This window comes from Artibeus jamaicensis, unplaced genomic scaffold (assembly GCF_021234435.1).
Source record: "Artibeus jamaicensis isolate MK-2021 breed Jamaican fruit bat unplaced genomic scaffold, CSHL_Jam_final contig_467, whole genome shotgun sequence".
NCBI lineage: Eukaryota > Metazoa > Chordata > Mammalia > Chiroptera > Phyllostomidae > Artibeus > Artibeus jamaicensis.
The window spans coordinates 1,004,217-1,021,653 of NW_026521845.1; the positions used below are offsets into that span (position 1 = coordinate 1,004,217).

The 17,437-nt window shown below is 49.3% G+C and overlaps 1 protein-coding gene across 1 annotated transcript in view; it reads right to left on the reverse strand.

Annotated features, from left to right (window-relative positions):
• Window positions 1-13,498: 13,498 nt before the first annotated feature.
• Window positions 13,499-17,437, reverse strand: part of DISC1 (DISC1 scaffold protein) — a 242,247-nt gene continuing 238,308 nt past the window's right edge. The window contains exon 14 of the mRNA XM_053667294.1: window positions 13,499-17,351. The gene's annotated coding sequence lies outside the window, so the exon portion shown is untranslated. The remainder of the gene's footprint in view (window positions 17,352-17,437) is intronic.

Below are 17,437 nucleotides of genomic sequence, written 5' to 3' on the forward strand. Positions count from 1 at the left end.
CCCCCTTGGAAGCCACAGCATGTGCAGGGCCCCTTGTCCCGCATTCTGGTCCAGGAGGAAGAAATGAGGAAGCCCTTGAGGTACCTGCCGACACTGTGGTCCTCGGCTTTGGCTCAGCACCTGCCCAGATGTAGGGTCCTTCCTGGGCCAAGCACACATGCCAAAGCCTCCCTGAAGCTCGGGCAGGGGAGTCGGAGGGGCGGCCACCCGAGAGGAACACAGCCAGCAGGGCTTCCTGTGACCTCAGCTCCTGCTGTGGCTGAGCTAAAGCTGACCGGCCTCGGGTTAAGAACTAGATAGAACTTCCTGGTTGAGAAGATGAAAGACATTAAACATGACTATGGAGTATCCTTCTCTGGAGACTTGAAAAAAAACAGTTTAATTGGGGGAATAGTGTGAATTACAATCCTACCCCAAATACTGAACATGCATTTAAAATCTCTCCCACTCTATTATTTCTACCCCCAGTGCCTCACCTGGGATCATGTGAGATCAGATCTGAGGGGGGCTGCCCAGGGCTCTGTCACCAAGTCTGAGGAGGAGGCACCTTGGTTTTCTAGGAAGCACTGAATTTCCACCATTTTGAAATTAAGACGACTTTCACTTGCTATAAATTAAGCCACACAGACTGTTAATAACAGAACATCCAAAGGCTTGGAGTGTTCTGAAGACAAGACAGAAGGAGATGAGGTTGGGGAGGGCTTATGTGTGTAAATGCGCATGAAACGTGTATGGCATCGTAAAAGCTTCACAAATCACACCAAGAATATCGTACGTGTTTTACCAAGCTTTAAATTTTTCAAAGCACTTCCATAAGTGCTTTGCAAATTCTTTCGTAAGCTACGCATCTTGATGAGCATATCCTGAATCTGTAGGGTGGGGCCCAGGGACACAGGTATCTGAGATCTCTGGCCACAAGCACTAGCTAAAGGAGTCTCTTAAAAGAGCCATCGGACCGGAGACCTCTCCTCCTTCTGCTTCTCCCAGAATCCACTGCAGCCTCGCCCTGCCCCACGAAGGGCTGAGCTGTGCTCTCTGAGAAGGGCCGCTGAGGCCAGACGGCGTTCAGGGCAAGGCAGGCCGGGCAGGCTGGAAGGGGCTGCCGGCATCAGAAAAGGCACCAGGTGCCAGGTGAAACCTTCCAGAAAGGTGCAGGCGGCAGGGCCTGGCTGCGCCCCTTCAAGGACACAAATAGCGCATATTGGAAATTGGCCGATCGTGCAAAAACACGCTTTGTGCAAACCAGGCCGGCCAGTGTCACCTTCCACCCCCTCTTCACCTCGCCCGCTTCCACAGGCTCGCTCACGGGTACACACACGTGCACGCACCTTCAGGCCCTGGGTCCTCCCAGACTCACCTGGCAGGACAGCTGGCTCGCTCTCGGGAGGGCCAGTCAGAATAGCACCGAGCAGATGCCAGCCACGGGAAAGTGCTGAGGGAGGGACAGGGAAGGACGTGCTGAGCCGCAGAGGGGGAGGAAGGCGCTTCGGGAACTCCAGGAGCCAACACAGATGACGCCTGGTCCAGGTCCCACAGCGGCTTTCAGCCGGGGGTCACAGAGGGCGTCACCAGCAGCGCAGGCTGTCGCCTCCGTCTCCGCTGTGGGGACGCGTTAGGGAAAAGAACTGGCTGCCCTCGGCCAAGGGCAGTGAGTCATCCTGATGGGAAAAGGGCCCCGAGTCCCTGCTCTGAGCTCCCCGCATTAGACTGGGCCCAGATCCAGGGGGTCCAGACTGCGCAGCGAGCCTGCATGTCCCCCTACCCTGGAGGCCCCCAATGAACTGCCCCTCCATTGGGAATGAACCACAAGCCACAGGAAGGGGGGCTGGTAGTCGAGGGCTCCATCCTCGGCCCTGCTGAGGATTTCTAACAGTTTTTGTGAACACAAAAGCCAACCGGATTATTACATTGGCATCTACCAAAAGCTGGGGAACAGTGCTCCTTTCTCGGATGACAGAATTGTATTGAAAACTTTTAAAAAGCTTTGGTGAGAGACCCAAACACTAATGTGATAACATTGAAAAGGAATCTTAGACACCCCAGACTTGGGTTCTGAATGTCCACCGCACTGGTCGGGACACAAGAAACCAATAAAGCAATCTCTGCAGAAAGGACTTGGAGTGCTGAGTTGACTCACAAGTTCATAGGAAAACCTCCAAAAAATGCTAATGGGACTGAAGTCACGTTCATGACCATATATGGCCATACAGTCATAGAAAATGCTGGTGGCCTTAGAGGTCATCTGAGCCACCCTCTTCACTGCCTGATGGGACCAAAGCCATTAGAGGTTACCTGGAGAAATGGACAGAATGGATATGACATTTTGATCTCTCCAGCACTGGGTGCTGGGGATCTTGGATGCCCACCTGGGTCCACAGGAAGTCGCCACCTGGAGAACTGGCTTTGACAAGGATTCCGAATCCTCGTGCAGGCTCAGCAGAAAGGAAGCTGGTGACAGTGAGTGATCCTGCCACGGTCCCGAGAGGGAGCCTGGGTACTGGTGAGGGTATGTGGTGCCCAGCCCCCACCTCGTGGACCTCACTTCTCCAGGTGCGCTGCGGGAGCTCCCTCTGCAAGCACCCATGGCCTCCGCCTCGGCAGTGCCTCCTGGTCCAAAGCTGGAGTGGGCTGAGTGTTTCACAGAGAATCCCTCCACCCTTGAGAGTCGACAGGCAAGTATCTCTAACTTCTGCCCCCTCAGAGGGGAATGCTCTACACTGTCCAGAAGTGGCCAGCAGGATCAAGTCCCAGTGGCCCACACAGTGACCTGCTCAGCAGGGCTCCCTTGGCTGAATTTCTTTATTGCTCACCTTCCCAGCCCTACAAGCACTTTCTGGAATCACCTCCCAAATACACTTGCATTCAAGTCCTTATCTCAGGATCTGCTGCTGGGGGAACTGACCTTCTGGGAGTTTGCCGCCCTGCCGGAACAAAGGAAATGACACCCTGCACCAGCCCTGTGACCCAGGCAAGCCCTTGAGTGCCAGAGAACTGACAGGCCAGGACGAACCCGAACCCGAGGGCAGAGACCGAGCTGGGGAGGGGTCTGTGACTCTCAGCCAAGAAGGAAGAGCTCAGGTGGGAAAGGGTGTTGGGTCTGAAAACTGCAGAGGGCAGGTCTGCCTCGATCCGGAGGTAGTTTTGTGCTGAGGTTACAAACACGGCCTTTGCTTTCACAGTCCTTGGTATACGGATCAGAGCTGCCCCCTGATGCGTGATCTTGGATAAGTTTTATTGTTGTTATTTAGCTTCTTTAAAGCTGCGCCTCTAACGTCAGAACTAGAACAGTGTCTACCTCTTAGTGTGACTTTGGGAACTAAATGTGATAAAGCCCAACCCATAGTAAGTACAAAATAAACAGCTCGTGGAAGAAAAGTCAGACGTCTGCGCAGGCTCCTGAAGGCAAAGCTGGAGCCAGAGTTAGAATAGTGGAGGCGGTCAGAGGCAGGGGTAAGTTACCAGGAGTGGTCACCATTTCAAGTCGCACTAATAATGTGTGTTGTTTGGGGATGAGACTGGCTTCCTTACGAGCAGCCAGGAGGGGGCCCGAGTTGGCTGTGGGCAGGTCTGGGGTAGATTCCAACTGTCCCCTGACTGCTCCTGTCCCTGAGCCACTGCCTTCCTTCTGCCAGCTTTCTCCTCGACCTCCTCCCCTTCCCACCCAAAGCCCTAGATTGTTTAAAATCCCCGGCCCCCCTTGTTTTCCTTCTTTATGAACACATTCCCTGCAAATGCCCATCTCAAGAAGCTAATCTGGTGCCACCTAGAAACAGCCCTTCCTCCTCCCCCCCAGCACTCCACCAAGGGGGTGCGATTGTGTCCAGCCCCGAGGCAAGCCACCCAGCTGCACAGTTTCAGGGGAACCTATGAAGGACACAAACCACCCCTGGGCATTCTGGGAGGGAGCTGAAAGAGGACTTCCTCTCTCCACTGATCTGGTCGTAAACGCAATGTCCATGAACAACTTGCTTTCACAAAAGCAGTGTCAGGTGTCACCCCAGAGTGGGACCCTGACGTGCAGGTTGTAGCACTGACAAGAATTCTCCCCCATTACTTACCCTCATGCAGTCTCCCTCCCTCATAGCCCCCCTCCCACACCAGAAGGGACTGCATAGCTTTAGGCTGGTTATTGTCAATCCACAGAGACCAGTGGGGGACTCTATCCTAAGAGTTAATCCAGCTCAAGGTCATTGTAAAATTGGGCCTGAGCTGTGTGTGGCCCCAGGCTGGCCCCTGGAGAGAGCTGGCTCTGTGGTTAGAAAAGGCATCGTGTGGATACACCCATGTCTGGAGCTCTGGCAGAGGCTGGGAGCCAAGGCTGGGCAGGGCAGAACTGACACCCTCTGCATGACCCTGACCTCCATGTGGGCGAGGGAGCTTTGGGAGACGACGTTGCACTGAAGAAGACACTTCTTTCTTACTGTGGACTTCAACCATGGACTCTGAGGTGCAAGGCTGTGTGCTGTGCCCAGCAGCTGGCCAATGGAGGGTCACAGGAACAGCAAGACCTGGGTGCACCTCACAGTAGATGAGAGACTTCATCGGGGGGCAGTGCTATACCTGAAGTGACAAGGCCCAGTATTTTCCTGACAGTTTGCCATCCCTGCTCACCTCCCCTGGTAGTGTCTTCACTGAGTAGTTCAAAATTTGGGAGTAGCTTATGTTATTATCCTGAGGGTGGAAAGCAGAGGGATCTAACCCTGTGAGAAGGGAGTGGGATTTTTCCAAACAAAAGGTGTGATTTGTAATAGTTAACATGGAGGAGGGTGGCTCTCTCAATAAGAAGAGGAAAGAGGGCTGATTTTCATACTATAAAAATGGCAACTTCTTTATTGTCTAAGTTTCTTAGACTCTGAGAATAGCTATTGTGAGCATCCAAGATAACGTGTAGCTGGCATTCCCAGTCACTGTCCCTAATCCGACACTGACCCATGCTCAGGCTCGCACAGGCAAAGTCCCAGGACTTCCTGAGGGTCAGTACAGGAAACTGTGTCCTCCCAGCTCGGCACAGGACAGACAGAGCTGGTCTCCACTCCCAGAGTTCGGGGGATGTCCAGCATTTCCACCCAAGAACGCAGTGGGTTTTTCCAACGGTTCATTGTTATCTTCATGTCTTCCAAGAGAGTGTCCAAGTTTTCCTCATACAGGTTTTAGGTATTTGTTATTAAAATACACTTACTTTGTATGCATCATCATTATTGTAAGTGAGTCTCTGTTTTCATTATATCTTCTAAGTGTATTCTATTTCTCTGGACCCTACTTCTGTGTATGAAGTTATATGATTTCTGTGATATTGTATATGTTTTGTTTAATCAATATCTACTGTTTTTGAGTTTTTAATCATAAATGGGTGTGAATTTTGTCAAATGTCTTTTCAACATATATGGAAAAGAACGCATAATTTTCCCTCATATTTAGCAATATGATGAAGCACATTAATGCATTTAAAGATATCTAACCATCCTTGTATTCCTGTAATAAGTCCTACTTACTCATAATGTGTTATTGTGTAGTTCTAGAACTATTCTATGGTCATATATTTTTATGGGAACAAATACTAAGAAGATTTTACTAAAAGAATTAATCCATAACACTAAAAATAAATTAAAAATTAATTAAAAATTAATTAAATGATAATGCACATATCTTCTGCCTTTATGTGTTAGGCCATTATAACATTCTCAAGATTACTTCTAGAGGCTCTTGGGTAATTTCACCAAGCCCTTTGAGCAACCACGAATACAAATTACTGAGTTTTGCAGATGTGAGCATATTCAATTAATCTGAGCAATCTTTAACCATATAGTCCCTTATTCAATGTGCGTGGTAGCAATACAGTTGTTTTCGACACTGACTAATCTGCTGACCAGCAGCAGAAGAGCATCTCCTGCCACTACCATTTCTACCATGTTTCCTCCTCTTCCTCAGACCCCAGGAGAATGGAACTGACCAGCATCGTTTTATAGTTTCCACGGTTCTTGTCCTTAGACTCAACAACACCAGACAAATTCCAGCCATCACTTGTGGTACAGGAGAAACTCACCTTAGTCCTATGTGATGTATATTCAGGCTTCCTAGATGATGAGGAAAAGAGTTGGGGAGAGCCGTTGGCCTTATGAAAGAGAGATTAGGCTACGATATATCCATAGACATGGAGCACCAGAGGGTCCAATTGCATCAAAGGTCTGAGCACCTGGGTCTACAAACTGAGGTACCTAAAGGGAGAGGAAGTATTATAGAAAGAAGGAGGACCCCATGTAGAAACTTTGAGGAGGCTGTAATCTTGTTGAAGATGGACTCTGCTACCAAGAACCAGTTAAGCAATTTATCAGTTTACAGTGGGGCTCTCATCATTGCCTACTGTTTGAAGGGTTGCCTAAAATAATTTGGGCATGTAAGTCACAAGCTGTTGGTGTTCTCTGTCTACTTAAATATTGTGTAATACACAAGAAGAGAGGATGGCTTGCATGTGCAATAGCTAAAAGGTGCTCTATTTTAGTCACAAGATGACATGACAAGGAAATAAAGTTGTTTTTGTTTTCTGTTAACATTGCTCTTTTTGGATATCTGAACAAGGGAATCCAATATATCCTCTTATATGTAGCGACCTATAAGTTTTTGTATCTGTAGAAAAGGAATAATAATAACTACTTTGCAAGGTTGCTTTTAGGATTGAGACTATTGCTGCAAATCACTTGGAAAGTCACTGACCTTAAATTCCATGCCATCCACTGAGCCACGTTGCTACTGTTCTTCTCATAAAAACTCCTTATGAGGGTTGGTAATTCCTGCAGTATCCCGAGACTTCCTCTCTTACTCTTCTCTTGGACTTCTCTCCATTTAAATACTCCTCTATCCCTACTTGGTCTTACATACTTCTTGGCTTTAAACACCATCTGTGACTCCCCAACCCAATTTAAACCCTTACTGCCTATTCAGCATCTCCACTTGCACGTCTAATTAACATCTCAACTGAACGCTGCCAAACTACTGATACCCTATCACCTTCCCAGCACCCCTCCCCCAACACACACACACACACCCCTTACCCTCTCCCCCCAGGCCTTCTCTATCTCTGTAAATAACACTACCATTTACTCACTTGCTCAGGCCCAAAATTCCGGGCTCACACCTGATTGCTTTTCTTCCCTTGTGCTCTTGGCTGATGAGCATAAGTTAGATAAGTAAAGACCAGGATTCAAGGCTAAGAGTGAAGCCATGAACAAAGGCCCACATGAAAACAGATGGAAAGTTGAGAATGGTGAGTCGTCAGAAAAGCAAGTGGAACAAGGTAGTTCAAGATGAGTTCGGAAGGATAGTTTGGTTATAGACAATGGTTCTCCTTGAATAAAAAAAAACTTTATTCTTTGGGCAATAGCGAGCCATTGAAAGAATGTGAGCCTGATCTGACAGACCATTGGTTTAGAAAAATAACTTTGACCATGAATTTAAATTATGAGAAATTAAATACAGAGAAACCAACTACAAAACTACAGCAACAGTTCAAGTAGGACGAGACTCTGAACTAGACAGTGGAGCTAATACAGACAGTGGAGAGAAGGTGAGAGATACAAAAACTCATAATCCCTAAAGTAGGAGGGCTCTCTGGACTGGATGTGGGATGAGGGAGAAAGAGGAACAGAAGGGAGTTGTGAGCATTTCAGGCAACGCTTCTTGGAAGATGGAAATGCAGGGCCTGAGGTAAAGAAGGGCTGATGGTAGGCAAATTTTTAGAAGGAAAAAAGTGAAGTGGGTTTCAGACAAGTTGACTTTGAGATACCTGTAATGTACTGATGGAAATTTTCCAGCAGAATCTGAAGGTCAGAAGGAAGGGCAAAAACCAGGGAAGTATTGGAAGATACTGACCCTTCGGGGAACCATCACCATAAAGATGATGTGAAATTTGCTGGAGCAGATGAAATCGCCTGAGAGAAAGAAGATCAGAGAACAAGGCCTTAGAGCATCCATCCATCTTTTCAGCATAAGAAAGAACAATCACGCAGAAAGACCGAAGTAGGGAAGGCCTTCGGGGAATAAGTGTCCTAAAACAGAGGGAGAGGGAGGTATAACAAGGAACAGGCTCGTTTCAACACTGGACGTTGCTACCAAAACGTAGAGCAGAATGAGGGCAGAGAAGACGCTGTTGGAGTTGGCAGATCCCCTGCAAGGAGAGTCGGAATGAAGTGGTGGGAACAGAAGCCCCGCCACAGGGCCGCAGAGGGAGCAGGAGTGCAGAGATGTGGAAAAGCCCCGTGGTACCGATCTTCGTACACCATCACAGCTGTTTCCGCGCTCGAGTTTCACAGTTCTCTCGTCACTGTGCGGGGCATCAGTGAATCTTTTCGTCCTCCTGTCCATGCACAGGACCGCTTGTTACCGGCGTATGAAATACACCCATGATGACGGTTCTGTTCCGCTTTTCATCCTGGTTCAAAACCAAAGCCCAACGTTATCCCAACAACATCATTTGGATGACACGGAGAATCACGTGTCTGTTCCAGGAAATGTCTGGGGAGTAAAAGCTTTCATTCTGCTTGCCGTGAAAAATGCTTTTCCTGATTTGGGAAGTCTTTCAGTAGTTCAAGAAAATCCTTTACTTCCTCTGCCAGAGAGAGGGGCCCTGTGACGGGGGAACGTCATCACAGTGGAGAGAACCGTATTCTCTCGGTAGCACAACAAAGTGAAAAATAAAAACCAGGAGGGTTGGGAGAGGCTGTAGCAATCTTCTTGGTGGCTCTGACTTCACATTAGCCATAACTATCATAAATGAACAGATAATTTAACAGCAAAGAGGTTTAGCAAGAGAGAGAAAGGGAGATGGGTGTGGGCTGGGCTGGGGTGGGAACGCAAGTTAGTGACTGAGAGTAGCCCCCTTCCGCCCCACCTGAGTCACTTCCAATCGACCCGAGGATGCTTCCGCTTAGTGCCCAAGGGCACTTGCTTTAGGCCAATCCTTACACCAGCTTGCCCATCTTCAGAATCTACCCTGGGCTTCTAGCACAGCTCGGAATCTGCAGGCAGGAACCAGGCCCAACGCCTCCCCCTGCCTACCCTACAACCTACTGCTTGCCAGTGAGACATAAACACGACAGGTACTCGGGAACGTCATTGTGACTCCGTGGACTAGCTGTGAAGCCTCCCCGCCGCGGAGACAGCGGGGCACATCTGTCCGTCACAGGTCCAGACTTGGGACTTTCCTAGCAGGGGACACCCAGAGGCCTTTACCAAGTTCCCTTGCAGTTCCATTTGCCTCCTTCTGGCCTTGTGATTACTTTCTTACTATCTCCTATGTTTGGTAAGAATGCTTTGCTTTATTAGCATCTTCATTTTCTAAACGTCCCCTGATACCTCCACGAGCGTCTTTGGCCCCACCTCTCCAGCTCTGCTCATGTTCCTCTGTCAGCGAGTTCGTACTCATCCCAGTTGTAATGAATGGAGCTCTCTGAGCCGACACGGAGCACCAGACGCTCCCATTTCTATGACGAAAGACGGTGGCTGTGTTTTTTTATTTACTGAAGGCTCCCAGGGAAGCAGAGAAGTCTCTGTGCCCAGCTCCCCTGCCCTGTGGCTGTTCCAGATGCGGGGTGGGGGGACCTGGATCCCCCACTGAACTCAGAGATGATGCCCAGAGAGCCCCTTCCCAGCCTGGCCTCCATGTATGTAAATGAAGAGGGTGCTTCAGAAGCTCCAGGATGAACTCCTGGAGCTCTCGAGTGATCAGGAAGCGTCTCTGTTCTTTCTCCTCTAGACAGGAAATGCAAATAGGTGAGTGCGTGTTGGGGGAGAAGGGCGGAGAATTAAACCATAAAAGCTCCAAGGTGGGGAGCATTGGTAACAATTAGGAAACGAGGTCACTGAAGTTGGATGGAGGTGAAAGACAATGGCAAACCAAGGGGACAGGCACCGAGGGGCTCTGCCGGGACATACTGTGTATGCCCCACATGACACCGTACAAATCTTCCCGGTTAACATGCACACCTTCACTTTACAGTGGTGTATGTCCAATAGAATTGGACTAAAAAATGTTGACCTGCACCTTCGGGAAGGAGACCAAAATCTGGGGGCGACCCACATGGGTCTGAGATCTAGGGGGTGAGGCTGTGAAAGGGGCGGGGCACCGACACGCAGGGCCTGGTCTGGCCAATGGTCAGCTCTGCACTTGGGGAGGATGCGGCAGACAACCTGTGGGTGTTTATGGGTGTTTACCCTTTGGCTATACTGGCTGAGCGGATGAAACACAAGTTCTCTAAAGTACTTTCTACTTCCGGCCTTCCTGTTCCCCTGCGTGTCTGAGACCACCACGGACACTGGGGGAAGAGAGTGGGCTGAGCCACAAGTTGGAAACACTTCTTTTTTATACACTAACCACCACCACCGTCAAGTACCTCCCAGGAGTTGGCCGCTTTGGGAAGGCGCAGCGGTCCTGATTGGGTTCCTTTCTCCCTCAGATTGATTCTCTTCACTCCCTATTCTCCCGATCCTAGTTCCCTCATTTTCATTTTATTTTATTTTTTAAACAGGCAGTGATAAGATTTTATTTATTAGAGAGAGGGGAAGGGAAAGAGAAAGAGAGGGAGAGAAACATCAATGTGTGGTTGCCCCTCAAGTGCCCCCAACCGGGGACCTGGCCTGCAGCCCAGGCCTGCGTCCTGACCGGGAATCAAACCAGTGACCCCCTGGTTTGCAGACCCTCACTCAATCCACTGAGCTACAGCAGCCAGGACAGGTTTCCTAATTTTTAAATGCCTGTATATGTTGCTTTGTTTTTCAGAAGCCTTTCATGCACATTGACTTCTTCGAGCTCCTCCACAGACCAGAAAGGCACAGGCTTTCACTGCTCATTTCGAATGGCGGAACTGCACCACCGTGGCTTGCCTGATGCGGTTACTGCGGCTACGTTCACCACGAGGAGAACACCACGTGATCCATCGGCTGCTCAGTGCTCGGTGGGGAACTCCCCCCACCAGGGAACGGGCTGGTTATCAACCCCCATCCTCGCCCCAGTGCAAGTGTGGCACTGTGTCCTGTCTTTCGTTCTGGTGTCCCCACTCCTGGGAATTCCTCCTGGGCACGTAATTCAAAGGAAAAGCTGATGCGCAAAGGAGTCATAGCAGATTTATCTGTAACAGCAAAACATTGGACAGGTTTAACGCCCAATTATAGAGGAGTATCGACGTTACGGGAGGCCAATTTGATAGAGTAAATATTATGCGGCAATAAATACAATGACCATGATGATTACATTGCAAAGGGGAAAATAACATTAAACCTAAATAGCAGAATGAGACATGCAGGCTGTAGTGTATGGTGTTGCATGATCCAAGACGGGAAGAATTAAGATCTTTTCATAAAGTTTCTTTTACACGTTGTTCTTCCAAATGCAAATCATACAGGAAATTAATTTGTAATTAATTCCTGTAATTACAGGAAACACAGAATAATAAGTAACGATTGGTCAACATGAGCCGAGCTGCTGCTGTGGGTCTGTGTGTATCTACCTGTGTGTGCGTGGGAGTGTCTGTGTGTGTATGTAGTCTAATAATTTATCATTTTCATTACTTGCCAGATAACTTTCACTACGATTTTTAACCTCTCTGCTCATAAATTCATCCATTTATAGGAAGAGCAATTTTTATAGGAGGACGTGCATAGTCAATGTTTCTTGGGCGAATGAATGAAGAGACTGTGGGGAGGGAAGGTGTCTGTCGATGGACGGGAGCCTTGCGTCAAACGTGCACTTTTGAAACTCTTGAAAAGGGGGCAGAAACAACAAGAAGTTCTTTCCCTCGTTGCCACTGTAACAAGGGAGGTGAAGCCGCTTCCCCATTGCCCTTCCCACTGCTGCCCGTCACAACCCCGTCCACAGTGTGAAAATGTGTGCGACGCGTACACTTAAAAGCACACTTCATTGAATAAATGGCAGGTGGCGTAGGCAGCCCCTAAGGGACAAGGAGAGACAGACGTGACTCCATTTCCCCACTCTGCCCACGCAGCCAACCCAGGGGGCTCTTGGTCCTGGTGTCCGAAGGAAGGAGACTGCATCCAACACCCACACCGGGGAAGGGACCGGGGCCCCAGGGAGGGCTCAGGTTTTGGTACTAAACCACCAGACACAGTCGTTTAAGAAATACCTTTGAAATGGTAATAGTTACAATAACAATGGCAATGACTTTCCTTCGAATCATTTGATCATCACGCATCACAGCTGGTCAGGACCCTGTGAGCCCAGCACCACGCTTTTGCTTAAGAAGTTCATTCCTGTTATTTTCTGAATAAGTAAATAGCAGTACTTGATACCAAATTTTTAAGAGGCAGTGAGTACAGAAAAAGTGAGCGTCCTGGCCGTCCCCTTCCCCTTGGCCACCCGGGTCCCTTTCCAGTCCTGTCTCGGCAGGCACAGGCCCAGGAGCAGAGAAAGGCGGTTTCAGCAACTTCGAAGCGCCGTGTAGTGTAAAGGTGTCCCAACAGCCTGCTCTTGGCGAACATTTTGGTGGGTTCCCATTTTGCTCTTGCAAACCATGGTACTGTCAAAGAGTAAACTGAGGCATACTGAGGTCATCCGGGGCAGTTCAAACGGGGCAGCATCAAGCTGCAAGTGGTGGGGAGCAGCCCAGTGACAGGAGCTGGGGAGAGACTCTAACAAAGAAAACGCAGAGAGCGAGGAAATGATTGGTTGGTTGCGGCTCTAAGCCCGGTTGACTGTTTGTGATTGGTTGTCCTCGGGATTCAATTTCATGTCCCTGAAGACATTTTTAGGCTCATGTTTTGCTTTGCTCACGTCTGCCTCCCGAGCACTCAGCCTCGTTTAATCAATTTAATGGAATGATACACACCTGCAATTCTGCACATGCGTAGTTCATGTACCTACATGAGGAACTGCCAGAGGAGTGAAGCCGAGGAAGGTTATTGGGCATATCTAGATACCTGCGACTCAGTGGGATCAGGTCGTATTTATAAACCAGTTTACAGAGACTTGACGATCAATGATGAATTACTATCTGAACATCTAACGTCCTTCTAGTTATTAAACTCTTCTCTGTGTCCTTTACCTTACAATATTCTTCATCTAAAACGTCTACATTTTACATTAAATTTTACTTCTAGTTGTTTGTTCTTTATTTCTGTTATTTAAAATAGACTCTTTTCTTATATATTATCTTCTGGTTATTTTTTGTGTATATAAAACCTGTTCATTCCTTTCACTAATTGTGTTACTTGTATAAAGACATTCTATTAATTCTCTTAGGTTTTTCTAGCCTACAGTTAACATCACCTGTAAATATTAATGTATCTCCTCCTTCCCAAATTGTAACCATCATTTATTTTTCTTGCCTGAGTTAGCCAGTATCTCTAGCAGAATATTTCCAGTGGCGTTTGTGGGCATTTTGGGCTTGGCTTTTTCCCACATAACTGGTAATGTTATCTTCAATTTCCTCAATCAAGCGGTCTGGAAAACTACGGTATTTTCTGATTGGTTGGTACCTGAAAGTAAACATACTCCACTGCAAAGCATCGCTTTATTAGAGATGTTCTGTGCAACATAAGTTACTGTGCAATTACACAAAAGGATGCAATGAATGACCCTGACAAGCTTTTTCTGTTATCCTCCCGAAGACAAAAAAGAGTCAAAGGTGCACCCTGATGTGGGTATCAGTTTGGATTTCATGTAAGAGAAAGTCAACTGCATGAAGCAATAAATTACAGGACAAAAAACCAAAGATTAGGAAAGGCAAGGATGTTCAAAATCAAAGCATTTAGTTGTCTTTCCAAGACCCCACATGGGCCGAGGAGCACAGGGCTGCTTTCTTATGGCTTTCTGACCACCAGGAGGACGGGGATTTTCAAGGACATCCAGGGTCAGGCGGCAGTGGCTGCTGCTGGCATGGCTTCTGCAGCTGATGCAGAATGAACGGCTGGTGGGGACGGTGACGGTGGGTAGATGTGTGGAAGCCTGTCCGAGCCGAGACTTCACAGCCGCAGAAGAGCAGGGCCCACCTGGGGGTGGGAAGCCAAGGATTCCTGGGCTCAGCTTCTCCGGCTCTCGAGGAAGGGTCCCAGGGTGCCCATGCGTTCAGACATGAACAAAGCTCCACGGCTCGAGGTCCCAAAACGACACCGAGGGCACCTCACGAAGAGCACCAGCTGGGAGCGCCCCGCTGTCTCTGTCCCTCTCGCTCAGCTGCCGACCAGCTCTGCGTCCTGGAGGAAGTCCATTGGCCTCCCAAGGCTCAGCACCATCACCTCCAGCACCCACCTCCTAAGGCTGACATGAGAATTGAAGGGGACACCGATTATCAAGGGCTCAGGACAACCCCAGTGCAGACCGGTGAGCCCCAACATGTTCCCACGGGGTGGGGAGACCAGGCCAGCTGCACAGGAAGGGACGTTCCCCATCTTACACACCTGTTCAGTTTGGGAAAAGATCATTTTCATCTTTTTTTTTTAAGATTTCACTCATCTTTAGAGAAAGGGGAAGGGAGGGAGCCAGGAGAGTGAGAGAAACATGGATGTGGGAGAGAAACTTCCATTGGTTGCCTCTTGCAGGCCCCCAGTTGGGGGCCCCCCCGAGCATGTGCCCTGTCTGGGCATTGAACTGTCAACCTTTCGGTTTGCGGATAATGCCCAACTCACTGAACCACATCCGGTTTCAAGAAGTTCGCAGGAACTGGGATTGGTGCTGACTGGGGAGGTGCCCCAACCCAGGCTGGGGCAAGGTACTTAGGCAGCCGTTGAAACGCCCGCATCTCACTGGTACACAGCGGAATACACTGTTCATCGTCACACCGTGTCATCGCAGAGAGACCAGACTCTAAACTCATCATTCTCAGTCTGCTCTTTCACTCATGGTCTTGGCTGTCTCTACAAAAGCTTACATTTTTGTTGTTCTTGTCTTGTTGCTTTTAAATCCAAGCATTCATTTCTGTTTATGTTTTCCTGGCAAAAACTCCCCTGTGTTATGGGTTGGGATACCCAGGCCCAGGTCTTCCAGGGCCACAGTGGCCGAAGAGAGGGGGCTTGTCCTGAGAAGGCCGTGCGGCCAGAGGAAGCTCCCTGGGCTTGGCTGGCTTCCTGGCTGCCTCCAGACCGGCAGACGGCAGAGAAGTTGCAACAACCGGTGGGAGCGGCACTCACCTGCCTCGCTTAACCGTGGTCGGACATCTCAGCCAGGAAGAGAACACACCGCCCCCTAGGGGTGGGGGTGGGCGGGAGAGCCCTTATTTGGGGCCCAACTCCAAGCAGCCATTAGCCTGCGGAGCTCTCCAGCACAGCGTGACCTCACGGAATACCCGCAATAGTTTTGAGTGATGCAAAACACCTGAGTTAGTGACTTGAAAGACGTCTTGTGTCTGGGAGTCTTTTAAAATGACATGTGGCAAAGGAAGGATTCGATACTGGCACTATGGTCAGTCCCAACTCTCTTAAATTCTGTTCCCTGAAATTAATTCAAGGGTTCAAGGATTCTGAATGCCATGTGACTAGTAACTGGTCATTTTTAGATGTCATTGTAAGTAACTCAGGAATTTGGTTCATCACTGAAAACCAAGAATTCCTGAGACAAGTTAATTTTGCTTATTATTAAAACGTGTATTATCAAAAATGCTCAGGAAAAGGCTGTGGGAAACACAATCAGTGAATTCAGAGGCTGCTTTGCTTCGTTCCCTGGAGACTGGCCAAGCACCAGCTTCCGCAGGGCGACTCCTGACGGGGGGCAGAGTGGGCGCCGCGCGGGAGGCTAGCAAAGCGCCAGCTGCCTTCTGGAAACGAGAGCGTGACAGCAGGAAATGACAAAACCTGCCTCGCGTCCACGCATCCTTGTGAAGGCAGGAGCATCACGAATCTTGTAGGCGGAAGAACAGAAGAGTTTGGAAGACAAAGGATCAATGACCCCTGAAACGTGTCACGTACAGAAAGTCACTGCTCTGCGGGAATCGGAGTCTGGGCTCGAAGACATACACACACACATGCTCAGGATGTAAATCAGCACTTGGCCGTGCCCTGTGGACAGTGCTGCACAGCGCGAGCTCGGTGGGCTACTAGGGTTAAAAGGAAAAAAATTCTATGATCCATCAAACTCAGGAAGTGTGGAGTCAGACAAAAATCACGGGGTCTTTTTCCAAAGGCCCCCCGTGGACCAGTGCCCCATGTGCTCTGGCTCTCCAGGCAGAAATTACGACCCGGGTGTTTCCCAAATGTCCTCGACCAGTGAGGACCTCCTGTTCATGCAGCATGTCTGGGAGTCCACCTCCCCCCCAACACCCTGTGCACCGTGGGGGTTGCTGCTGAACCAGACTCAGCCTGCTTCACGGCTGCCTCGGCAGGGAGGGGCTCTAATGCCCCCTAACTGAGCACTGCACTGCCTTAGTGAGTGTTGTACTGTCCCAGTGAGAACCCACTGTCTCAGTGAGTACTACCCTGTCTCAGTGAGTACTGTATTATTAACTGAGTACTACCCTGTCTCACTGAGTACTGTACTGTTAACTGAGTACTACTCTGTGAGGACTACCCTTTCTCAGTGAGCACTGTACTGTTAACTGAGTACTGCACTGTCTCAGTGAGTACTACCCTGTCTCAGTGAGTACTGTATTGTTAACTGAGTACTACCCTGTCTCAGTGAGTACTGTACTGTTAACTGAGTACTGCACTGTCTCAGTGAGTACTACCCTGTCTCAGTGAGTACTGTACTGTTAACTGAGTACTGCACTCTCGGTGAGTACTACCCTGTCTCAGTGAGTACTGTACTGTTAACTGAGTATTGCACTGTCTCAGTGAGTACTGTACTGTTAACTGAGTACTACCCTATCCCAGTGAGTACTGTTAACTGAGTACTGCACTCTCAGTGAGTACTGTACTGTTAACTGAGTACTGCACTGTCTCGGTGAGTACTACCCTGTCTCAGTGAGTGCCACACTGCCTAGCCAAGCACTGTCTTGTCTTACTGAGCACTGCACTGCACTGAAGGTTCTACACAAATGTCCCATCCGACACTGTGTGAAACAGGTTCAGGAGGAAGGAAGGGAGGGAGGGAGGCAGGGACTCAAAAGTCCGCTCCTTGCCTCAGCCACTCCCGCCCCGTGCTCCCTTCCTGCGCACACCGTGGGAGCATTTCCGAAGGCCCCGATGGTCTGCCAGGGGACAGGTCTGCCACACGGAACACAGCAACACCGTACCCCTGACAGACGGGCTGGTGCCCGAAAGGCACCTCGTGGAACTTTTGGTGTGAGTTTGCGATGGCGGTGAATCGCAGGGGAAGCTGTGGCCGCCAGTGCTGGGGTTCATTAGCACCTTGGGTAACGCACCTGGAGGACAGCGGCACAGGCAGGCGGGAGCCAAATCGCTGTCTGGTTTCCATTCTATAGGTGGTTATCAGGAGACATTTTAATTGCTGCAGAAAGCAAGATCGTGCAGGAAAAGAGACGCTTTTCCAGGAGAATTCACC